The sequence below is a fragment of the Rhinopithecus bieti genome, unplaced genomic scaffold, assembly GCF_001698545.2.
Source record: "Rhinopithecus bieti isolate Rb0 unplaced genomic scaffold, ASM169854v2 scaffold_5478, whole genome shotgun sequence".
Classification (NCBI taxonomy): Eukaryota; Metazoa; Chordata; class Mammalia; order Primates; family Cercopithecidae; genus Rhinopithecus; species Rhinopithecus bieti.
The window spans coordinates 1,558,386-1,585,083 of record NW_016805008.1 but is presented as its reverse complement, the minus strand read 5'-3'; the positions used below and the strand labels follow the sequence as shown (position 1 = coordinate 1,585,083).

Here is a 26,698-nt window from a genome sequence, read left to right as displayed (position 1 = left end):
AATAGAGTCAGACTCTATTAAACTATTTAAGAAGTTGAACCCCCTAGATTCTGTCCTGCACTCCACTTTACTGAACATTGTCCCTTTCTTTGGAGAAATCTGGAGGCTTGTTCCATGGAGAAACAAAGCATAATAATGTGTGAATTGATGGTCCAGGCACAGATTAGAGTTAAGGTAGAGGTTAAGACTAATTTATCAAACAGATATCTAATGCTGAATCCAGAGACCGAGCCCATCCCCCAGCCTACATCACCCTACAGTGACTTCCACCTGAGAGGCATGGCCCACAGTCCAAGCTCTTAGAGCCTCCAACAAGCTTCCTTCATTCTTAATGTTAAGCAGACATCGAGGGATTACCAGATACCCTGAGGAAAGCTGTCACAGAAGACAGAAATAAACAAAACCAACCCCCCTTACAAAAAGACATCCTGGAGTAAATAAAAATATGCAAGCAAGCGAGGGTGAAAATGAACAAAACCAGATGAACTAAAACTATAACTAACATCTTCAGAGAGATAAGAAAACGTTACATTCATAAAAAGGGAACAGAATGGCATAAGAAATTAACAGAAAAGACATCTTGGAATTGAGAACATAAGAGCAGAAGTCATTAACAGGGTTAGAAAATGAAGTAGAGAATGTCTTCTAGACAGTAAATAGACACAGGCAGAAAATAAACAAAAAATATTTTTAAAATCAGATGACAACTCTAAAAAATCTATAAAAAAAGAGAAAACAGGAAACAGGGTAGAAAACAAAAGTATTTAAGAAAATTTTCCAGAACAATAAATGAATTGCTATTACTGAAAAAAAGCTTACTGAATAAAAGTGGTGGATGAAAGCATTCACACAAAGATACTCCATTTTGAAATTTCAGAAAACTAGAGAAAAAGAAGAGTCCGTTAACTTCCAGGAGAAAAACGCTAATAGAAAGGGCCAGGAATCATACTGGCTTCAGACTTTGCAACAGCATGACTTGGAAGCAAAAAGAAAATGCAACCACATCCAGAATTCTAAAGAAAAATTACTTGTAACTTGCAAGTATGGTCAAACTCCCAAACTTGGGAGGACAGAATGACATTTTCAGACATGCACTATCTCAAAAACAAAATAAATGTATTACCCATCCTCCCTTTTCAAGAAGCTATGGGAAAATGTGCTCCACCAAAATAAAAGTATAAATCAAGAAAGATGACAACGTGATATAGGAAATTAGTTCAAAAGAGAAGAGGAGTAAAGGGATTCCTAGGAGGATGGTGAACAGACATTCCAAAATGCTAGCTGGAATCTGGACCAGACTGGAGAAGAGTGAATCTAAAAGGACATGCCTCTCCCTGTTAGGACCATAATCCCCACTGCTTTGGCACAGTCTTTTTTTTTTTTTTTTTTTAAACACCTGGAGAAATATTCTGGAGAGACTGGGCCAAATACAAATCTAGTGATTTTAACAATTTGCTAATAAATTCCTTATTCTTTCTTCCAGGTCCTGCTGCCTAAATCAGCTGTGGACATTTATTCATTCTACCAAAGTGTTCTGTTTTCACTGACTTCTGTGAGCTAGAACAAGCTTAGCAGCAAGAAACCCAGGGTAATTCATGCCACTCCCACTGATCACATGGTAAGTACCTGCTTTGCATTACAGTCCTTGCAAATGTATGGACTGTGGTGAGCCTCATGGTCTCGCCTTCTGAATACACCAGAAAGCCCCCATATAAAGTCCCAGGATGCAGAAGACTGTCAAGTTCATCTTGTCCTAGACACCTTTACCTAACAGTGGTGATCACACTCTCCTCACACAACTAGCTTTGTATTTGCCACCCACATTTTAAAAATCTATATAATATTTAGGACTACATATAGTTATATATATATACACACACTCTATCATTAAACTATCAAAACTCTGAAGAAAACCAAGGGAATGCATAACCCTAAATTCTAGACGATTTACCTGTGAAGAGGGGAGGCATGAAGACATATGACGAGAATCAGCAAACGCAGGAAGATTCTATTAGGTTGGTGCAAAAGTAATCATGGTCTTTGCCATTAAAAGTCATGAAAAAAACTGCAATTGCTTTTGCACCAACTGAGTAAATTATATTTCATAACCTTGGTGGAGGATTCAAGGGTTAGGTTTTTTTCTGTTGTTCTTTGGACTGTACATTTTACAGATAATTTCACATGCAGAAAATAAAAGGAAAAGAAATAAGCCTACTCATATAGAAATGGTTGAAGTGTAAATTGGAACAAACTTCCTGGCTGACTTCTTGGCAACAAATATCAAAAACCTTAAAATTGGCCATGCTTTTTAAGTCAATAATTCTTCTAGGAAATAGTCTATGAAAAGTTGGACACTGTGCAAAGTATACAGATTTGCTAAATCAGAAACAGTGAAAACTTAAGGGCCCAAAATACCCTATCTTGCAGAATTTATTAAATTAAGTGGGATATTCATGCAATTGACCATTATGCAGTCATGACATGCTGCTATTTACTGACATGGGTAAAGTCGACATTATACTGAAATTTACTTCAAATATGCATAGGCCATGTGATATGTACATGCATGCATGGGTTGAATCTGCTCCCCAGGGATGGTTAGTTGATATTTGAAGAATCTTGTTCAGAGCAAGCACCCCACAAATCTGTGCTTTAGAAGCAGCTACTACAAGTACTTCAATGAGAACTAACTCCATTAGTATCGGGTTTGCTAACTAGCAAAAGAGATACTCAAAATATTTTATTGTTGGTAAAATGTACAGGCACATCTGCTCTTGCATTAATAGGAGTATGATAGAAATCACAAGAGCAGTTAGCACTAGAATATTTTAGTGTCTGCCTCTAGTAAACTTGTCATGAAAGGACCTTCAAGTACCTAAAAGAAATGAGCTTGGTACATCACCAAGTTTTGCAAGAACGGGTTTTATGACTCTTTATGGTCACTTGCTAAATGTGTGTGTATTATTTTGGGTTCTTCAGAGAAGCAGATGCCACAACAGAATTATTGTAGAAAATTTTTTGGTAGAATATCCAAGAAGGACAAGGAGAGGGAACTGAAGAAGGCAAGAAGAAGCTTAAGACCATAATAAAGTTCTAACACTTGTAAAAGAGTAGAGGAAGGAAGGAAGAGCAAGTGGGAAGAGTCTCAGATTAGAGTGGGGTTCCAAGAAAGCTTCAGCCCGACCAGTGGAGAAGTTGTATGCCAAGGTCATACAAGAGAGGAGTCAACACTTACCATAAGGGACCTGCATTAATAACCCCAAGTGTGCTCAGTGATTGGCTGGGAGCTGGGAGCAGCCATGGGAAGCATGACCTGAGTGTAAATGAAGCAGTAGATTCAGAGGCTCAACAGCTTGCACTGCCTGTCAATTATGCTCCCAGAGCAGAAGGCTGAGTATTTTCACAATTGCTATGGTGACTGGCAGAACTCAGACTGAGCCGAAGCACTTAGTAGAGACTATGAGTGCCCTTACAGATAATCTAATCGATGGAAACAACATAACTAACAAAAAGAACCTGATGACTGTAAAATGGCCAAATTAGCTTAAATCTATTTTCGACAATAGAGCTAAGGTAGGTGAGGGTGTCAATGTGAATATGGCATGACTATTTTCCGTCTTTGTCAAGTACATAATGTGGTGTGAGAAAAAAAAAAAAAGTGTTTTACTAGCTATCACTACAATTTCTTTTAGGGTCTTTGCCTCTTTCCCACCCAGGCCCTCATATTCTGAACTACCTCATCAAGGCATGTTCCTGAGGTACCATAAATAAGAAATAAACAGGAATTTCGGATGTGGGAAGGCAAGAAGAGAAGAGAGAAGGAACAGAGAAAGAGCATAGGAACAAGGTAGTCAGTGGTCAAAGAACTTAGAGCTGCCTTGTGAGTGATGTTGTATGTGTTTGGGAGAATGGAGCTATTTGCAAAGTGGAGATAAGGAAATAGCTACAAAATGAAAGAAATGAGATGTCATAACCAATGCTGACAAAGAAACAAAGATAAATATATATCTCTGAGGAATTCCAGGAATCTTGGAGAATGCACTTCCATATGGTGTAGGATGGAAGTAAAGCTGATCTAAAGTAGGTTGTAAGAAGCAGGATCAACACAACTTATATCTTAGTTAAAGACAGACACAGACAAAATACATGTGGGTAGGAAAATATTTGACAGCATGAATAAGATGTTAGTGTTGTTTCTTTACATGATAGAGTTGTGGATGATTTTTTTTCTTCTCTATTTTCTAATTTTTCCTCAATGAACATGAATTAGTATAATATGAAGAAAAAGATGTTGGGGGAAAAGGAAAATAATTTGGGTGATTGCATATTTCCAGGAATTAGACTGAGCATTAGCTAAGTGCAGGCATTGTTTTCAGCACAGTTTCCAACATAATTGGTGAATTATAAGAGAACTCCATAGAGAAGGTCAGTTTGCCCTGTAACCCATGGATGGATGGATCCACTTTGCAGCTAAGGTGTCCTGGTACACATATTTAGGAGACCATGTTTGTCAAAGTAGAATTTTTAGTTAGGATTTTATCCATGGCCATTGATGATGACTGGCTATACCCTCCATGAAAAGCTATTATCTAGAACCATTCTACTCTGCTTTGTAATGAGGTCTGAAGAAAAATATTGCTCCATAAGGACCAAATTCAAAATTGGCTATAGTCAAAGCTAGTACTGATTTTTTTTTTTTTTTTTTGAGACAAAGTCTCACTCTGTCACCCAGGCTGGAGTGCAGTGGCATGATCTCAGCTCACCGCAACCTCGGCCTCCTTGGTTCAAGTGATTCTCTGCCTCAGCCTCCCGAGTAGCTGGGATTACAGGCATATGCCACCACACCCGACTAATTGTGTATTTTTAGTACAGATGGGGTTTCTCCGTGTTGGTCAGGCTGGTCTCGAATTCCCGACCTCAGGTGATCCACCCACCTCAGTCTCCCAAGGTGTTGGGATTACAGGTATGAGCCACCACGCCCAACAGTATTTTCTTTAATAAGTAATCTCCCGGGCCGGGCATGGTGGCTCACTCCTGTAATTCCAGCACTTTGGGAGACTGAGGTGGGCAGGTCACAAGGTCAGGAGTTCGAGGTCAGCCTGACCAACACGGTGAAACCTTGTCACTACTAAAAATACAAAAATTAGCCAGCCATGGTGGCGTGCACCTGTAATCCCAGCTACTCGGGGACTAAGGCAGGAGAATCACTTGAACCTAGGAGGCGGAGGTTGCAGTGAGCCGAGACTGCACCACTGCACTCCAAGCTGGGCGACATAGTGAGACTTCATCTCAAAAAAAAAAAAAAAGAAGTAATCTCCCTACTATCCTGGCTACCTCACCCTCTTACAGATTTGATTAATCGGGATTCTATTAATAAACTTACATCCTGCCTATGTAAAATAATAAAGTACCAACCTCAAGGGCTGGGACATCTAGATATTCCCTTCTTCCCTCACTGCTGTTCACTCCTCCACTTGCCTGCTTAATTTATAAAGCCTATATATCCATCATTAATCAGCAACAGCTGGAACTTTAGACCACACTGCTAGAGGATGATGAAGAATATGTGTATACTTTAAAAAATCCTGGTTGGAAATGTCACAGAGATCCTAGTTGCACACCGTATATCCACTTCCACAGACTCGTTAAGCTCTATCCTTGGATTAAGCTGGATCACAGGAAGAATATGTGCTGTCACTGGCCACAGTGTCTTCCTATAAAGACAAAAGGCTCCCCTTCTTCCAGGTAGACCCTGCCTCCTACCATGGTACATGATTTGGTGAGAGGAACCAGGACTGGATTGCAATTTCTACTTACCCCATGAGCCTAGTACACTGTTCAATCTTGATAACTGTCCACGACAGCCATGATTTTTGTGCTTAGAAGACATTAACTTAGTCTCCTGAAGAAATCCTGTCACTAAGTCATGCTTCACCTCTAAACTTTTTCTGTCCTCCTATCTCTCCAGCCATATTTGTTGAGGGTCTTAGTGGACCAATGTTCACAGCTTTTTGGATTTCATGGACCAGTTAAATTCCTAAAGAAAATGGTTTTCGGGAACTGACATAGGGTTGCCAAGTTTTATTTGGAAAAAAAAAAAAAAATAGGGCCTAAAGTGTGCAATTTAGTAAGCATAGCAATTTCAAAATAAAAGCCAATACTTCTGGAGAAATAAAAGCTGTTTACCTAAACCCATATTTTTCCTTTGATAAAGTAAAGCTTAATCAGTGCATTGGGATGTGGTTGACCTAGCTGTCACTGTCTGCCTTTCTAGCATCCTCTGGGCCACACTCTTCCGAGGTATACCAGTTGTCTGCAGGTTCTCCAGCCTACCCCATCACTTCTCTTAGTCTCTGAACCTGGGTGATGCCTTTTAATCTTTCAGGTCTCTGACTGGGGAGTCAAGGAAGGATTCTAAGCCAGAGACATTTAAGCAAATTTAGGAACTGTTACTTTTCCATAAATGATACAAAAGCAAAGCATAATTAGTTATATATCGATAGATTTAATATTTATCATGCCTACTAGACTGTGAGCTTCATGAGAACAGCATTCATGCCTATGTAGTTTTGCCTCTGGCACCTGACCCAGTATCTGGCCACCTTAGTACTTGTTTTTAACCAGAGGAACTTTTTCCTTTCTTTCTGAATATTAAAGATTTTATAATTTGTTTCTCACCTTGCCCTGTTTCCAAGAATCTTAGACACAGGATTATACTTTATCACAGCAACTATGTTGACTTTTCTGGCTGGAATATTTACTCTTTCCTCTTTCATCTTTTTTTTTCATTTTTTTTTTTTTTTACTGTTTGTCATAAGCTGTTTCAAATTTCGAAAGATGTAGGGTGTAAATAAATAAATAAAAGCCTGATAATGCAATAGCTCACCTGTTCCTGAAATAAAATGCTGACATTTCAAATGTTCCTTATTGTAAAGGTTAGATGACTAAATATATTCCTCTTCTGCTACCTTAGATTACCCAAATAAACATCCAGCACATATAAACCACACAAATAGATCAGGCTTGTGAAGGAGGTAGATGTTTGAAAAATCAAGATAAAAGAAAACGCAAGGTATAGCATTCTAGTTTAAAAACAAACAACCATAAGAAAACCACCACATATACTTCTATTTATGCTTATTATATGCCCTTTTAAAATACCAAGAAAAGCCAGCTGCCAGCTGGGGTGCTTTCCAAAGATTTTGAACAAGCATCATGACTCTATTCTCCCATGAGGCTTCTATAGGTCTGCTCTTAACATCCTAAATGGATTAGAGTAGCTATCTCTAGTTTGGTAAATAATACTTAAAACTAGGCCAAGCATCAATCAAGCTTCAAATTCTGATTATTTTCTAATAAAGAGGACTTAGCCCAAAATATACGGAAGGCAATATATCCTAATTGGCTTAATGACTCCTTTAAGACATATATCACCTGCAATGATAGGGTAATTGCTCTGAGAAAGTACACTGACATGGACTCTGGACACACATTAAACTATAAGAGACTGTATTCCCTATTCTATGGAATGGGAACCATCTTGGTCATATCTGAGGATTCTCTGATAGCTGAAGTTCTTGTCTGCAAAGCTGCAGGGCTCAATCAGCAGGTATAGCACTTTTATGGAGCACCCAGGGCTCAGCTCTGAACTCAAGGCTCTTCTAAGGGCAGAGAGGCAAGAGAATGCACCCCTGGCACACACTTGCTGAGCCCTCTTGAATTTAATTTCACAGGGTGAGAACCTCTGATAAAATGTTTAAGTGGGTACAAAAGCACCATTTGCCACCCATCTGGGAAAATAAGGGTGTTTGTTCTTCCAAAGAGCTGAAAAGAAGTTTTGGCCCAGAGCTTGATATCTTGCTTAGTAGGTACAGCAAACTTTCTAGTCAGATAAGTAGGGAAAAAAATCCCAATTCAGAGTGGCAGGCTTCTTCCACAGTGGTGACACCTGAGCCTCGGGGTCAACTCAGTGGGTGTTTTAGCAGGAAGCAGCGAGAGCGTGGGCTCTGGAGCCAGGCTTGGCTTTGACTTAATGGCTCCAAAATTTACAAATGAGATGACTCATAATATGATCATCTTTCAACTGTTTCCTCCTTTGTGAAATGGAGGTTCAAGGTGGCAGTGGATAAAAATAATGTATTTCATCCTCACATCAACCGATGAAGTAAAATGTCTGGCTCTATAATAGGTACACAAATATTTGTTCACATCCTACCACCTTCTCTTCACCCTCCCCTGTCTTTTCAGCTGTCCTTTTGACCGGGGAGGTTGCAGGTGACATGGAGAGAAGAGCCGTGGTGTGGCCAGGCCCATCCCTGAGGCATCTGGGGTCAGGAAAACCCCTCCCCATCCCTGCCAACCTTCCTCACTGCCCAACAATATTCTTATCCTATTTAAAAATCGGGAAGCAATTAATTTTCACAACATCAAGAACAGATTCAAAAGGGGAAGGAATCCACAAAATGGAAAAAGGGTCAGCCTAAGGATGTAGGAGTAGGAAAAGTTTTTTTTTTTTTTTTTTTTAAGAGACAGTATAGGATCATGGATTTGCTTTGCTCCTGCTGACAAGAGTAGGTGCTCACAAGAATATGGAATGCTCTTTCTCCTTTGACCTCTTTCTCTGTATCAAGTATTCATAGGCACAACTCTTAGTACAACAGATTGCCAGTTTGCTAGTGTTCGTGTGCACAAAGATAAAAAAAAAATCAATCTGAACTCCACATAGCAGAAGTAAAGGTATATACAATTATGCAGCATCACGGTGTGTACTAGAGTTAATGCTAGGAATGATGGAACTCAGAAGAGAAAGTCATACCTCCTCTCTGAATTGACTGTAGTCCCTAAAGATAATTAAATTGTGCATTTTAAATTAAGAAGGATTTAGTTGGGGTCTGGAGATAAAAAGGAGGGCCTCTGATTAAGTCATCATAACCCTGAAAGACATATGCTCAGAGTTCAGTTCCTGAACACTCTTGGCTTCGATTTCCACACTGGTAAGTTAGGACTGACTTGCCCAAGGTCACAGAGGTTAATGTCTATGTGGCAAAGAGTCAGATCTTACTCCAGATCCAGTCTTTTCACTACCCCATGGGTATAACTACAGGTAGGGTCCATACAGGACACCTGTTGTGAAGTAGGACTTCAACCTACTTGGTCCACCTCTTACTCCAGCCACACTGTTAGCAGTCAGTTCTGTGAAGGTTTTAACCAGGCAGCTACAGGGGCAGTCAGTGGCACTTTGCCTTGATGCTGCACCACTGCCCAAAGAGCTCTGAAGATTGAGAACGCCACAGGAATCCTCTCAGCACCCCCACAACACATGCACACACAACCCGGAAACAGAGGAGGTAACATCCGTGGGGGCTCTGGAGAGGGTGAATGAATGCTTCCACTCCTTGCCCTTGCTGAATGGTTCTGAAACACATTTCCTAATGTTCTCCAGAAAATCCCCCAGGATTGAGCATAGTTCCCAATGGTCAGGATCCAATCAATAACACATCTGTGTTGACCTTCCCTCATTGCTGGTTTCACTCCCCCTGAATCACAGTAGTCCTGCCCGTGGGTATCACAAGACTGCCCACATCAGCCTTTTTCCAAAATAAAGAATTGTGCATGACTCAAGACTGAGAAAAACTGTCTTTATATAATTATCTCACAGAATGTATATTTCTACTCTTAGAACAGACTTGCATTTCTAACTACCCCACAGGTATTGATACTCTTGAAAACTCTCAGAATGCCACATTACACTGGTCAGAAGTACAGTATCATCCTTTTGCCATGAAAACTAGCCTCTCTAGACCTTAATTTTGGTAAGGCACCACTTTTCGCCTTAATTTCAAAACGTTGAGTCCTCCCACAACTGTTCGTTCCTCAAGAATGTTCAGCTGTTACGTTTTTTTAGTTTCGTCATCACTATATTGAAGCTGTGTTCACAACCTCCATTTCCCCATCTCACCAGATTAAACAGATTTTCTCCATTCCCTCTGTAAAATATACTCTTAGTTCAGGTTCCCTTGAGGCAGAGCCAGAAATGGTGATTATCATGCAGTGGAATTACTAAGGGTGAGTTTTCAGGAGAAAACTGTAAGGAATCAAGGAAGTAGGACAGAGAAAGGGAAGATGCCAAGCAAAAAATGAGCTTGGCTGAGGTCTGGTCTCTATCTCATAGCATGAGGAGCACTGGAACCTGAGTGACACCACAGACTTGCTCACCCTTGCCGCAAGGGGCCAGCTTGTCCTCAAATCAGTCTGTCATTGGGCATGGGCCACCCCTGGGGAAACATCATAGCTTCCCAGGCATCTCTGGGCAAAGGTAAGTCTCTGGAAAAGAGTGCATACAAAAGTCATTAGCAGCCAGCACTCACAGCAGCTGGAGTTTGGGTGCACCTGCCTAGAAAAGGGGATCTGGGCAGGACATCAACAGGTCCTACTGTTCATACTGATCCCCGTCCCTTGACATAGCTAGTAGTCTACAAGGTCCAGCCAGGGAGCAGAAACACCACAGGTTTTTGATAAAGAAGAAATTTATTATCTTACAGAAACTTGGCCATGTGGGTGATGGCTGGGAAGCAATAGGGGTGAGTGAAGCAATCCAGAAATTAGCAGTAACAAAGAAGCTGCTACAACCCACAAGGCTGGAGGGACAACAGAAGAAGGTACTGTTGGCAGTCAGTATTGTCTGGGGGGATTTAGAGCCACTAAGAGGATGCAGAAGAGAGGCAGCCTCTGCCAGGACACCTCAGGAAGTGAGAATGGTGAGTGGGAGGAACGTGGCTTCTTCCCTCCCCTCTCCTCCAGCCCTCCCATTTTCTGCCTGTGCCTGCCATTGGCCGAACATACACAGAAGCCAGAGGGAAAGGCAGCCTGGGAAATGTGGTTTCTTGCAATGTGGCAGAAAAGAGAACAAGAACTGATAAGCAGGCACTGACACACCGCTACAGTACATCTGCACACTTCTGTTCATACCAAGTGAGTGATATGCTTACCAAAACAGCTGTGTTTTGTCCATTTTCTCTGCTATTATGTAGAGTAGACTAGTTTGGGGACATAGACATCTCTTTAGATTAAAATAGAAGTAATCAAATCTATGTCAGGCCCTAGTTACTGCAGTCAAATGTGTATATACCATGTGTGGTTTCTCTAGCTCAGTTTCTAGTTCTCAACTATGGAAAAGACCAACCTTGAAAGCTACACTCTTTCTCATGCCCAATACCCAACCTTAAATCTAGGAAAAGGGATAAGCTTTTTCTAGAGCTTCGCTCTAGAAAAGTTGGAGGATTTTTGAAGGTAGTATCAAGAATCCAGCTCATTTCATCCATAATTTTGGCACAGGCTGATTTACCAGGATGCTCTTCTCACTTAAATTTCCATGTTCTCCTTCTTATATCTGGGTAAATAATACCTAATGCTTGATATTACACAATGTTTTCAAAATGTTAGCCATCACTTTAAATATTTCACTGTGCACTAAATAAGTAAGCATTAAACATAGGTCCAAATTTAGTTGGCATATTTACATGTATCTTTAATTATTATTTGTCAAGTTGTGCCAGTACTTGGGATTACTCAAGAGGCAGTTTAGACAAAGGCCATCCCAAGGGGCTTAACAAAATGATTACAGGCTTATTAGAAGACACAGAAAGACAAGCTTCGCAGGCATTGTTCTCTACAACTTGCAAATCACACTGCTGAAAAAAGACCGTAAGTTTGTTATGAGTAGAACAATTTCTAATACCTAAGTACCTATGCTACATACAGACACATTCCCCTATTTACACTTGGTAAAGTGAGAAACAACAGATTTCTGTAAATGTTCTTAATTCTGTATTTCTTTAAAACAACATGGAGGGTCTATAAGTTATAACCCTCTACCAGATTTATAGTGCATTTTGGTGAATGGTAAAAGCTTATGCAAAAAATAGTATTTTTGTGTAGGAATATCTGCATACATTTGCCAAAACTTCATTTGTGCTAAAGATGATGACTGAATATGTCTTTTAAATGTTGTATTAAAAATTTTCTGTTCAAGGAATTTATACACATAGAGTAAAATATAGTATAGCAAGTACTCACATCTTCCCCAAATCCAATTCTCAATGGTCTCTCAAGCTTTCAAATCAGCCTTGAGATGCACCAGAAGGGCATCCAGTTCTATAAGAGCTGAGATGAGAAATCAAATCCATAATCATAACAAACAAGCAAATTTATTCTCACTGCCAATGTGGATGTGGGATGCAGTTCATTTTCAGTGATTAATGACTTGTGAGAATCAGAATTCAGATCATTATACTATGAACATTTCTCTTGATAATCCAAATGAATTACTCTGACTTGCCAAGAAATTTCAAAAAAATTAACAATTAAACCAGCTGACTTTTTCCAATAAGAAGGGAACAATATGTCATTAACCTCTACAGAATATGATGGATGAAAATAACACAAACATATTAACAGATATTTTGATGAATTTTGAATTCTTTGGGTATTTTCCCCTGAAGGTAATATGTGAAATGTATAATTGCTTTTATTCATGTAAGACTTATTTTTGCTATAAATATCAAAACTGGGACTAACATAACATCTTTTATTAATTTAGCCTAAAATTTCTCTCTGGAAAAATATTTTTTCTCTGATCTAGAATAAATATAAGTAGTATAAGAATACAAATTTGAGGAGTCATGAAGAGGAGAAAGAAAGAAAGTGCTAATTTTTAAAAAGTAGGGGTATGTGAAAAGGACACAGGCATCAACTTCAAAGAGCCCGTAATGACCAAAGCTAGAAACTTTAAGCAGCAAAATAAATTATAATATTGGATTATAACCCAAAGAATAAAAAATCCATGTATTATAAATAATCCACTAATGTGCATTAATGGTTGAATGCATACCTTTTTTCCACACCAAATAATTTCAAATAATATATATACACATACTACCTGCCTCCAAGAGGTGGCGCAACTTAATTCCCCTCCCCTTGAGTGTGGGCTGGATTTAGTCATTCAGTTCCAACAACCAGAGAATGGGTGAAAAAATAGTAATTTTATAATGGAAAACCCTGACAGACATTAATTTAACCATGTGATTGAGATTATCAGTAAGTCATGTTGCCATTATGTATCCCTACATGTGATAATGGCACTACACCTGTGTAGTACTCTGCCACAAAACCCACAACCCCAGTCTAATAATGAGAAAAACGTAAGACAAAGTCACATTGAAGACAGCCTACAAATTACCTGACCATTATACCTCAAAACTGTCAAGGTCACAAAAAAACAAAAAAGGAGAAACTTGCAGTTTGGAGAAGACTAAGAAGGCCTAACTGGTACCAAAGCTATCCTAAGCAAAAAGAATAAAACTGGAGGAATCACATTACCTGATTTCAAATTATGCTACAGAGCTATAATAGTCAAAACAGTATGGTACTTGCATAAAAACAGACACATAGACCAGTGGAACAGAATAGAGAACCCAGAAACAAATCTACACATGTACAGTAAATTCATTTTCAACAAAGGTACCAAGAATAGTCACTGGGGAAAAGATAGTCTCTTCAATATATGGTGCTTGCAAAACTGGATATCCATATGCAGAAGACTGAAACTAGAACCCTATCTCTTGCCATATACAAAAATCAAATAAAAGTGGATTGAAGACTTAAATCTAAGACCTCAAACAATGAAATGACTACAAGAAACACTGGGGAAATTCTCCAGGACATTGGTCTGGGGAAAAATTTCTTGAGTAATACCCCACAAGCACAGGCAACCAAAGCAAAAATGGACAAATGGGATCACATCAAGTTAAAAAGCTTCTGCATAGCAAAAGAAACAATCAACAAAGTGAAGAGACAACCCACAGAATGGGAGAAAATATTTGCAAACTACCCCTCTGACAAGGGATTCATCACCAGACTCTATAAGGAGCTCAAACAACTTTATAGGAAAAAATCTAATAATCCAATTTTTAAAAATGGGCAAAAGATTTGAATAGACCTATCTCAGAAGATGTACAAATGGCAAACAGGCATATGAAAAGGTGCTCAACATCTCTGATCAGAGAAATGCAAATCAAAATTATAATGAGATATCATCTCATCCCCATTAAAATGGCTTCTATCCAAAAGACAGGCAATAACAAATGCTGGCAAGGATGTGGAGAAAAGGGAACCCTCATACCTTGTTGGTGGGAATCTAAATTAGTACACCACTATGAAGAAAAGTTTGGAGGTTCCTAAAAAAAAAATAAAAATTGAACTACTGTATGACCCAGCAATCCCACTGCTGGGTATATACCCAAGAGGAAGAAAATCAGTATATCAAAGAGATATTTGCCCTCCTATGTTTGTTACAGCACTGTTTATAATAGCTAAGATTTGGAAGCAACATAAGTGTCCATCAACAGATAAATGGATAAAAGAAAATGTACATATACACAGTTGAGTACTATTCAGCCATAAAAAAGAATGAGATCCACTTAGTTGCAACGACACGGATGGAGCTGGAGATTATTATGTTAAGTGAAATAAGCCAGGCACAGAAAGACATACATCACATGTTCTCTGTGGGATCTAAAAATCAAAACCATTAAACTCATGGGCCTAGAGAGTAGAAGGGTTGTTACCAGAGGGTGGGAAAGGTAGTGGTTGTGGGGAAGGTGGGGATGGTTAATGGGTACAAAAAATAGTTATAATGAACAAGACCTATTATGTGATAGCACAACAAAGTGACTATAGTCAGTAACATAATTGTAAATTTTAAAATAATTTAGACAGTGTAATTGAATTATTTGTAATTCAAAGGACAAATGCTTAATAGGATGGATACCCCATTCTCCATGATGTGCTTATTTTACACTGCATGCATGTATTAAAACATTTCATGTATCTCATACATATATATAACTGTTACGTACCCACAAAAATTAAAATTGAAAATAAAAAAATAAAAGACCTAACTACTAAATGCATTGTGGTATTCTGGATTGGATCCTGAAATAGAAAAAGGAAGTTACTGGAAAAACTGGTGACCTTCAAATAGAATCTGTAGTTTAGTTAGTAGTATTATACCATGCTAATTTCTTAAGTTTTGACAAATGAACCATATATATAAGATGTTAACATAGGGGAAGCTGGGCAAAAGTTAACAAGAACTCTTTTTCTGTTTTTGAGACAGAGTTTCGCTCGTATTGCCCAGGCTGAAGTGCAGTGGCATGATCGTGGCTGACTGCAACCTCCGCCTTCCGGTTTCAAGGGATTCTTCTGCCTCAGCCTCCTGAGTAGCTGGGATTACAGGTGCCTGCCACCATGTCCAGCTAATTTTGTATTTTAGTAGAGATGGGGTTTCACCATGTTGGTCAGGCTGGTCTTGAACTCCTGACCTCATGATCCACCCGCCTCGGCCTCCCAAAGTACTAGGATTACAGGTGTGAGCCACCACGCACAGCCAACAAGAACTCTTATAATACCTTCACAACTTTTCTGTAACTCTAAAATTATTCTAAAATAAAAATGGTTTATTACTCAGAACCAAATGAAAAAGCACAATGTATGCAAAGAGGTAGACTACAATAAAAGCAGTCTTAAGGAGAATTTAGTCAAACATTTGTATTAAAAAAGAATAAAGGTAAGCATATATTAAATAAGTATAAAATCTAAGTTAGAAAAAAATTTTCAAAAAGGGCTGGGCATGGTGGCTCATACCTGTAATCCCAGCACTTTGGGAGGCTGAGGCAGGTGGATCACCTGAGGTCAGGAGTTCAAGACCAGCCTGACCAACATGGTGAAACCCCATCTTTACTAAAAACACAAAAGTTAGCCGGGCATGGTGGTGGGTGCCTGTAATCCCACATACTTGGGAGGCTGAGGCAGAAGAATTGCTTGAACCCGGGAGGTGGAGGTTATAGTGAGCTGAGATCATGCCATTGCACTCCAGTCGGGGTGACAGAGCAAGACTCTGTCTCCAAAAAAGAAAAAAAAATTCATAAAAGTAGCAGGAAAATATAATAGTGGAATAAAATAGAAAAAAAATTATGTATATACAATGGAAAAGGTTAAAGTCAAAAATTGATTAGCAAGACTACAAACTGACAATAGACAAACTTCTGGCAAAATTAAGTGAGAAAATGTAGTATGATTAAAAAAAGTTGACATAACTACAGATAAAGCAGAGATGTGAAAAGATAATATTATCAGAAACATTCTGCCAGTAGATATAAAAACAGTTTTCTAAGAATCTTTCCTTAACTGAGATAAACACAAAATATAAATCTTAAAGAGTTCTATAATTATTAAAGAAATTGGACAGCGGTTTAAAACCCTCACACACACACACAGGGGGAGAGAGGGAGAACTCGAGCAGGCCCAGATGGTTTTCCAGACACATTCTACCAAACTTCAAGGACAGTATTATTTAAACCCAGACAAAGACTGTATGAGGACAGAAGATAATCTATTTCACTCAGGAAAAGAGATATGAAAATCTGGACAAAATGTCGTAAACCAAATCTAACAATATTAAAACAGATAATGTATTATGACTGTGCTGATCATGTCCTCCAAGAAGCAGACACCAAGATGGGACACGATGTTCAAGGGATAGTAGTGAGGAAAATTCCTGTGAAGGATAAAGGGGGAAAGCAGAAGTCAGGAGAACTTTCCAACTGTGATGTTAAAGGAGAGAGGAAGGGTGGAAATGGAGTGAAAGGAACATCAGGCTTGCCGCAGTTCTAAGAAAGTTTTGTCAGATGAGTGGGGAGCCCTTGCACCAAAGCCATCCGTTAGAGGAGTCCCTTGTTAGCCTTGCCACTGTGCTCAATCGCTGAGGGAATGAATCATCGGTGGAGCATTGGCTGAGATCAGTCATGGCCATGACACAAAGGTGGTGATGATCCAGAGAGCAGCACCTAGAGCTGCAACGGCCCACACTGCCCGCAGCAGGAGATGTGAGCCCACATTTTCATGGCTGTCAGTGACCAAGTTGGGTTTTCTCCAGGAATCCAAAGAATATTTAGCATTAGAAGATTTATAAATGTGATTTATCACATGTATCAGACCGAAGTCTTGTGTGCCTCAGATTCCCTTGGCTCAAAGGTGTCACTGACCTTAACTGTCACTGTGAGGCTCTGTTGAGTCATTTGCCCTGAGAGGGCCAAGCCTTCCTCCTTGGCCACCACCCAGAGCTGAGCCAACCAGGCACATACCTGGAGTGTCTGGTCCCTCCTGATACTTCTGGAATGGAATGGAACTCTATACAGCAGGGCATGGGACTTAGCACCCTGAGCTGCTATTAAAGGGACTAGATGATGACATTGGGATATATGGAGCTGTTTATTTCCTGTGAGGTAAATTGTAACCAGCAGGAGTGATTAGATCTGGGCAGATGAATCCCCCATCTTCTTTCCTCCCATGGAGGACTTTGAGGCACAGTTTTCTATATTCCCATTCAGAAAAGTCCTTCACACTGATGAATGCTATGACCAAGCAGTAGCCAGCATGGTAATCTGTCCCTTTACAAAGCTGCCCGTCTTCCCTTGCCTTGCTTCCGTTTTCCTTCTCTCTCACAGCCCTGAGTTTTTACCTCCCAAATAAAGCATAAGCATTTTAATCCTTGCTTCAGGCTCTGTTTTCTAGAAAACCCAGGTTAAAAGCATATAAAGCAGATTAGAGTTGAAAAACCAATCATCTGAATACATGCAGAAAAAATAGATAATGTACAAAGTTATTGTAAATTCCTCATTTTGTAAATTTACTCATCATCATTGATGAGTAAAAGGCTTTAATGTGACAAAGAATATGTCTGAAAACCCTATAAAAACAGAATCTTCACTGGGGAAACATTAGAAATAGTCCCTTTAAAATCCATTATAAGGCAAGGATGCAAAATCAACCAGTAATCCTACTCAGGCAGCAAATATGACAACATATTGTGGCAATCATGAATAGTTTACTAATGTGACTATTTATACAGCTGTAGGCAGGGTTAAGTGAAACTAACAAGAATGACGCTGTACTCCCAAGACTAGCAACATGGACAAGTACCCTATCATCCTGGGCTGAAGGAACAATTTACCAAATCTAGAGAGATTAGAGATCTGCAGAACAGGCCGTTAGTAGGGAGGTGAGGCCCACTCTCAGACACAGTAAATCTGTGGTGTGTTGCTGAAGCCCTGAAAGCTCTAATATATTTGTAGCAGATTGACTAGTTGTTCTTCAAAATTTCATATCCACCTAGAACCTCAGAATGGGAGATTATTTGAAAATAGGCTCTTTGTAGATGTAATTAAGGTAAAGATTGAGATGAAATCGTACTGGATTAGGCTGTGTCCTAAGTCCTATGAGAGGTAGGAAAAGACACATAGATGGCGGCAGAGACTGAAATTATATTGACACAAGGCAAGGAACACTAGGAGTCGCCAGAAGTTAGGAGAGGCAAGGAAGGATTCTCCCCTAGAATCTTCAGAAGTGTGGGCCTGCCAACACTTTGATTTTGGACTTCTAGCCTTCAGAACTATGGGAGGATATGTTTTTCTTAATTTAAGCCACCATATTTGTGGTAGTTTGTTAAAGGAGCCTGAGGAAACTAATATAATGCCTAAATTTGGAGAGAAATCTTTCTTCTTTCTTTCTTGATTGGGGAGTAGTAGGAAACAAATGGGAACATCAACAATGGCATTGACATGACAATGGGAGCATAGCTTATACAATGATACATTGAACAGGGAGAAGTCACTCAAAACCCCAGTGCATTCCCCTTTAGAACACTACACACGCGTATACACACCCCCAACTAAATGCTGTAAACACTGGAATGTGATATTCAGTAGGTCCAAAAATGAGAGTCAGTTTGATTATCTAACAAAAAGTTTATTTCCACCTCTGCCAATAACTCAGCCTAAGCAAATGAGAAAACACAACAGACCCAGCCATCAGAGTCACCTGCTGTGAGGTAGTGGCAGTGGTGGTTGCAATAATGGATTATAGGTCTCAGACAAAATGAGAAAAAAAAAATCAAGAGCCCATCACACACCTACTGTGTCAGAACTGGTTTGATTACCTGGCTACTGACTGAGCAAAAAAAAAAAAAACAACATGCTACATAATATACACTATAGTCCAAAAGAGGTGGGGTACAGGAATGGCATGCAAATGACCAAAAAATAAAATAAAGCCCAACCTGGAATAAAACAGTTCAAAGAGCAGAAAGGAAACCTTCACTTATATTAGGTCTATACCCTCTAGAAAACATATACACAATAATTATATGTTTTATATTAGAAATTAATGCTCAGGATATGTACACAACAAAACAAGTACTCAAAAACAAGCTAAACAAAATAATAGGATGAGAAGAGGATTGTAGACATGAGGAAACAAAATATGGACTAAAATTTCTAGAGATAACTAATAAGAACGTAGAGCTAGCAAAGTACAGAAGTGATATCACTGAAAGCCGAAGTAGAGGAAGATTTGTGACATCTTGATGAATTCAGCTTCAAGAGTTGAATGCACTAGATGAGGTTGAGCTATAGAACATAAATGGAATGCAATTAGATGAGGTTACATTATAGCACATCAATGACACAGTATTAGGATAATTGATATAGGCCCCTGAAGTCAAGAACTCATCAAATCAAGGAGTTGATACATAAATAAAATATAAGAAAACTTTTCTAAAATGAAAACAGGATTGAATCTGTTGATCTAAAGTTTCCACATTCTAGGAAAAGTTGATACAGAAAACTCAGAACCAAGACATAATTAAGCAGTTGAATGCCAAATAAGGGGAAGAAATATTTTACTTTTTTGCCTAAACAAGCAACAAAGAGGTGGGACACGGGTGCAGAAGAAAAAGAAGATGCTTTGACTTCCCCACAAAAGACAACAGAGCATACTGATTCCAGGATTTTTTAATTTGCTGTTAGTATGTGCTGTTTTCAAGGAGAGAGCCAGCCCAGAACAGAAAAGGCAGCACCAGGAGGCATTTCTAGTAAATGCCCTCAAGGGACTTCTTTTCTCCTCTCCCTTCCTACCTCTTCCCCCTTGACTTCAGAACTGTATTGCATAATCTCTCCCGTGAGTTAGGCCTCCAACAATAAAACTAGGAAAAGGCTCACTGCAACCTCTGCCTCCCGGGTTCAAGCCATTCCCCTGCCTCAGCCTCCTGAGTAGCTGGAAGGAGAGTAAAGTAGCATTTGCTAAAGCCCAGGTAGCAAGCAAATACTAAGGAAGTGTTTCCAACTTGAATTGGGGAAAACAAAATGAAACTGAAAACTAATTCAAAAAAGTCAATTACTTGACTTGAAGACAGCTGAATGTCTTGGATTGTCAGAATCAAGGAATTCCCCACGTGGAATTTGAACCAATCAAAGTACAATTAGCAGGGGAAAATGTGGACAGAGATGTTAGTCAATAAAGTATCTGTCTCAGCATACTGTCAGGAGAATAAGGCGTAGGAGGTTGAACCCTGGATGGTAAAATATTCACAGGTTCCAGTAATTATGGTTTTCAGGTATTATGCTATTTCAGACCTGTTATCGAATGACTAACCCTCCTACTACAACAAAACAGAAAATGAAATCAGATATTTTCTCTTTCAAACTCATTTATATACCATTTTAAAGTCAGACTGTTTAACCTTCATGTTAATATTCATTTCCCTACTACAAAAATCAGATCTTTGTAACTCACAAGTGTACCTTCTTGTATGAATTAGATAGTGAATATAAATAGCAACACAGAAATCAAATCTAGATTGTTACTTGTCTTATTTCCTCAACTCTAGCACATCTCAACTTTCTTCTAAAATGAGAATACCAACCCAATACCTCAGCTCAGTTATGTGGATTACCTTTTATATTGTACAGGCAGCACACAAACCACTGAGCTCATAGGCAATACTTGGTAAATGCGAGTCACTCAGATGAAACCAACTTAGAAGCAGGAGAGAAACAATAGAAGAGTCAAGGTAGCGAGCAGGAAGAAGTGAAAACTAAAATGTGCTGCTTGGTTCCAAGAAGGAGGAGGCAAGATGACCTGGAGGCTGCTTGAGTTGAGGGAGAAAGGAGTAGAATCCTTAGGAGAAAAGATTACAAGAATTTGCCAAACAGATTAAAACTACCGTGGGCCACCCTCAAATTCCAAAAGGGAAAGAGAAACAAGGTAGTCTCTCAAAGTAGCCTAGGGAAGAAAACAGGAATATAAGAGACAAGGACAATTGAAATAATTGGGGGCAGGGGAGGAAAATTGTGGCGGTGAAAAAAATAAGGGGTAAGAATTGAATAGGAGTTACCTTAACAAAAAAGACTGCAAGAAGATAACTCTAGAAGAAAGCAAATGCCTCAAAACAACAAATGTGTTTGGAATCCTCAGAAAAGTAAATAAAAGTGGGAAAATAGAACCTATACATACTTAGTATTCAGTCATCTATTTCTGCGGTTACGTCTCTGGAATTCACAGGGAAGACAAAAGAACAGTAAAAAAGAAGAGGTAAAAAGCTTTTCAAAGACAGCTTGCAGAACTATGTCAGAGCATGCAACACTAAAAAGCACAAGAATGAACAAGAATTAGAAATGTAATCTACAAAGCACACTTAGGATATGTTGTTTTGCATATAAAATAAAAAGCTAAATTTAATGGGGAAAATTGGTTTGGAGGGCCTAGGTCTCCTCACACTCAAATTTTAAGGAGACTAACTCCAAGATCAAAAGACATAAATTAGAAGAGATATTTGTGCATGTATAATTCCTTCCTTTCCAGTGTGAAAGGAAATTCTCTCATTTCATTGTACTGCTACGAAATATTTCAGCTGTGTTAGAAGCTAAACGTAAATATTTGATGTCATTAGTCATTTTTGATTACTCTCAATTCCAAGATTAAAGCACATTTAGATAAATATGACAGCATTATTAAAATAAAGTGTTTGGGAATTTAGATTTCTGTTACAAGCAAAAAGAGTAACATCCTGGAACAAAGGGAATCTTCTGAGAAACATAACTGAGGCTTCTGGGAGCCTCTGGCCAGGTCTACCGAGGACATACGTCACCAGGCCTCACGCCTCTGCTTTGCCTCCTGTGGGTTTACCTTATCCACAACCTCGCTTCCCTCGTGGTAACGAAGTGGCTGTAGATGTTCCAGACCTGACATCACACACCACTAAGCTCAGATGAAACGAACTGGAGTTTCACCAGCACTTCTTGTTAAGGAGAGAAGCTTATTTCCTGGAAGCCCCAGCAAACCATGCTTTTCCTATTATTGACTCACCTGGTTTATATTCCTAACCTACCCATCACTCTGGCTTTCCCTACCACTAACTGGTTTCTTCTAAGAGCACTATTTTAATAAATCACTTGCACCTGAATCTTGGACTCATCAACTCCTTGTGGTGAAATCCTTTCTATGAAACAAAGGCATGCAGTGAAACACCGTGGCAGGTTGTCCTTGAATTCCCTAGGCTGTTTCTTCCCACCCTGCCTCCTGTCTCTGCAAAAGCTGGTACTTCATGCTGTGAACAGGACGCTTGCTTACTCATCTTCTCACACACTGTCTCTCCCGGGTTCTGTGCTGCTTCCCCTCGACCCACCCAGCCTTCCCCTTCTATTGGTCCTTTCAAACCTCTTCCCTGTGGACTCTGAAAACGTCATTACCCAATAAACTGTCCGTTACCCACAGCCTGCTCAGATTCCTGCTGCTTTCCCGCCTCAGTGGGAACTCAATTCCCCCAAAGAACCATTTCCCCATCTCCTTTTTCTTAAGAAGAGTTGCTCATTTTACCATCTTCTCGCCACACTGGAATCTGAAAATAAAGCTGGCAATCTCTTCATCCAACTGTGCTCTTTCCAAGCCATTGCTTCTGTATCTTTAGGGATTCTATATCTCACTGTGAGAATCGAAGTGTGTTCCGGAGTGACCCTTGCTCCTACACGAAAGGGTACCTAGTGAGTGTCAATGGTATTTAAGCTGGATGGGGCATATGTGGTTGGGTTAGAGTATTATTTGTACCTTTATGGGTCTGAAATATTTAAGAAATGCTTATCACTCGGGTCATCTGAGCTTTTCTACGCCCCTTCCTCCTCTCTTATCTACTAAATTCTTACCAGCAAATCTAAAACTCTAGGAAGAAAAAGTCAAGAACTCCAAAACTAGTTACTTCTACTCCACTCAGTCTAGCATTTCCAGGATTCCTGCACTTATCACCCAGAACTTTCTGTTCCACTGCTGAACTTGCAAACTCAGAACATACTATCCCGATGGAATTCTTCATAATCTGACTACTACTCTCCTTTCTCTCCTCCCACCAGACTAACAAGATTTCTAAGCTCTGACTCCACCAGTTTCACCCTTTTCACTTATTATCTATGGTAAATATGTAGTATATTTATATAACATATTTGTATATTTATGTATTATAATAGTTATATGATTTTATATATATATTTTTTCTAGGTCTTTACAAAAGTGACTTAACTTTTGAGCCTGTTTTAAAATTAAGTTTATTTTCCGTGTTGCCAAGTTGATAAAACTACAGAGCTACTAGCTTTGCATGAATGTAATTAGATTAGGAATATAATTTGTCAATTTGTAAATAGAAATATTATCAAAGTCAGTTATAGTAACATATAGTAACATTTTGTGTAACTGACAGGACATTGTAGTGATTGCAGTTAAGGAATATAGAATATGGGACAGAAAGAAAAGGCAAAAGGTTTTTACCTTCAGAAGGTGTTCTCAGTGGTGCCTCTAATCTAGGTTAAATTAGATAGAAAGGATCTCATTTTTCAAAGGTGGAGTCTAGGACAGACTTGGATAGCCATGGAGAAGACATCCCACCTGAAACAGAAGTATTAAAGCAAGGAAGCTGCAAATGTACATTTGCCTATCTCTGGTTTGTATCTTAATCTCTTATCACTTGGGAATTAGTGGTTTGAACTCTAAATGGTAAGGAGCAATGTGCAATGTCAGACTGTAAGATTCCAAGATCAAGGACTAAGGAAAAACAAGCCCCCATTCCTTACTCAATTTTAAAATGAGCCTCTAAGGGGACATTTAACAGTTTTACGGAGAGAAAATATCTGAATCTGCAGTTATAAGAAGCTGCACCTGCTAACTGCATTCTAGTCTCCAACAGAAAAAGATGCAATACAGTACATTATCCCCGAGACCTGCTGGAAATGAACATCCAGAGAAAAGTGAGCTTCTAAGGGTGAAGCCTGTGCTGAAGGAAGAGAAATACGCGTTTTACTGAAGATGGTGCCGTAAAAGAGGCCTGCACATACATACTGGGAACTTTAGTTGGGGCTAAATTAGAAGGATCTTGAACACATCAACACCACACCTGAATATCAAGGAAAGGTGTGTACATTTTATAAAGATAGGTGTGTACATTTTATAAAGATAGTATTGTGTTAGAAAGGAGAACCTAAAGTTATAGTAAGCCAGAATAGCAGAATTTTTCTGGTGGCATATGTTCATAGCCCCAGTTAAATGGAATGAACTTGGATCCTCATTTTCTTTTCTATGAGAGTCAGGTCAGAGTCCTAGGGAGGGAATACCTAATAGCTAATCTCATCTGACAGAATAGTAAGGAGGAAGGAATTTGTCTTGAGTAGGCAATTGCTCTTCCCAGAAATTAAGTCAGGAAGCAACTGGCTCTCAGATAGTTCCTGGGTGGCTGCTATGTAGATGCTTGGAAAAGGCATATTCATTCCTACTAGGCAGGGGAAAAGTTTGCATGCCTGCAGTCAGAAGTCAGTTAGACATTCAAAGCCTCAAAGAGGATGCTGGTTATGTAACTCAGAACAAACTCTCTACTCCTAGGCAAGTCTCTGGGAATTTAGAGTTGACATGACAACCTCAGGAGGAAAAACACTTTGTTTAGTGCCTTACTACGTGACCTACACCGGTTACTGACCAGAGCAAGGAGGAGCCACCCAGGATCACTGGTTAATGATCAAAATATTCAGGTATGGTCTATCTTAAGCACCTGGAGGAAAACTCAACACAGGAATTGGTTTCTTTCTCAGCTCAGGCCAGCTGACAGAACATGCTGGTGGGCCACACGCCAAAAGTAGGCAAAGCCTTCATTCACAGATTTATTGAAGAGCCACCAAACTTTCAGGCTACTCAATATGATTATATAGGAAATTATTTGACTTTTACATCTATATTCTGAAATAATATTTATTAATCACTTTCTACATACCAGGCACTTTGCTAAACACTTTGATAAATTTCATTTAATCTTCACAGCAATCCTAGTCTACCCCCATTTTACAGATTAGGAAACTGGCTCTGAGAAAAATATGCAACTGGTTAAAATGATTAAGCAGGCAAACGCACCAAGGATTACTTGACTCTAGAGACTATGATCTTGACCACTACACGTTATTACATCTTTTGATTAAAATATGCTTATAAATGGGATGTGACACCAATTTACCATTCTGGACAGAAATTATTTCCTCCAAGTTTCTAGGAAATAGGGAAGCTCAAGTTTGTTTTGTCAGGTACCAGTAACACAAAAAAAACCTAAATTACCTGTTTATACTTTTTTCTATTGTCCAAAGTCCCAAACAATAGAAACCCAGTGAGAATTGAATCTTAACTTTTTAAATCTTGTTTTAGGCATTGAAAATGACATAAACGTAATGATTCTCCCTTGAGACAGTAGAAATAACTAAGAGACTTCTAAGTTTCTTGTACTAGAATTCAAAGATCACAATTCTGCTAGATAACCACCACTATGGTCCTTTTGTTTCCACCACAGAATGGACAGCAGTGCGTCTTGGAGCAGCTAATAAGCCTCTGTAGTGTAATTAGATGAACAATTACAAGTAAGAATATACCCTCAGAGATGTATTTAAAGTTCTCAGATAATTTTCAAAACAAACATTGCTCATCCCTCCTTCACTGTCTTACCAGAATGTTAGGCATTTTCCTCATTTTTGCTAAGTTCTTTTATTTGAAATATATCAGCATGTCCCTTCAAGACAACCTTTTACTAAATATTTGTTTGTGCATATGCACAATACATAGTATATGCACTAAGTCAATTTAAAAGATCAGTCACTAATTTTTTCCTAACAGGAAAATAAAAACCACCCATATTTGATTTATTCATGCCCACTTTTAAGTTCTAGGTAAAAACAACTTAGAAAGAAATCCTTACCTTACTTAGAAATTCACACCGTCTAGTCAAATGCTAAGTAGTCCATAAGAACAAACATTTAATTTAGCTCTGAGTTTCTCAGAGAGTAAAGTCTAAGGTACGTTTGATTAGTTACCTGTGACAGACCAAGGAAATCATGTCATCACCAAGGACTCCCTCCTTCAAACTAAGCCCCACCCAGATCTGAGTCAGTACAGATCTGAAAAGTCCAGGAATTAAAAGATGCAGTTTCAGATAATATATTGAAACGGCTAAGCATTGAGCTGTAGGAGCAGTGGACTCTGGTTTCCATGCTATGGTGTCAGCTTCACCATCAACATGATGCAGGCAACCTCCTGAGTTGGGACTGCCTGTGACCTGTCTAGCTTGCTGCAGAGTTGTAAAGAAAGTTGTGTAACTGGTTGCACTGGGTGCCGATAGTTCTGTGGGAAAGAACCACAACCCTACACACAAGTTCATCTGCACCTACAATTCCCATTACAGTTCTGGTCGCTGGAACACCCAAGCTTAAACTCAGCGTCAGAGAAATAAAGA

At 39.1% G+C, this 26,698-nt stretch overlaps 1 protein-coding gene across 8 annotated transcripts in view; it reads right to left on the bottom strand.

The window, feature by feature from the left end:
- HHLA2 (HHLA2 member of B7 family) overlaps nt 1–26,269 on the bottom strand; it is a 114,117-nt gene extending 87,848 nt beyond the window's left edge. For 5 of the 8 annotated variants that reach the window (XR_001885326.1, XM_017870864.1, XM_017870868.1 and 2 more), the window contains exon 1: nt 26,165–26,269. The gene's annotated coding sequence lies outside the window, so the exon portion shown is untranslated. The remainder of the gene's footprint in view (nt 1–26,164) is intronic. The other 3 variants (XM_017870866.1, XM_017870872.1, XM_017870871.1) reach the window with 2 other exon arrangements.
- Nucleotides 26,270–26,698: the final 429 nt, after the last annotated feature.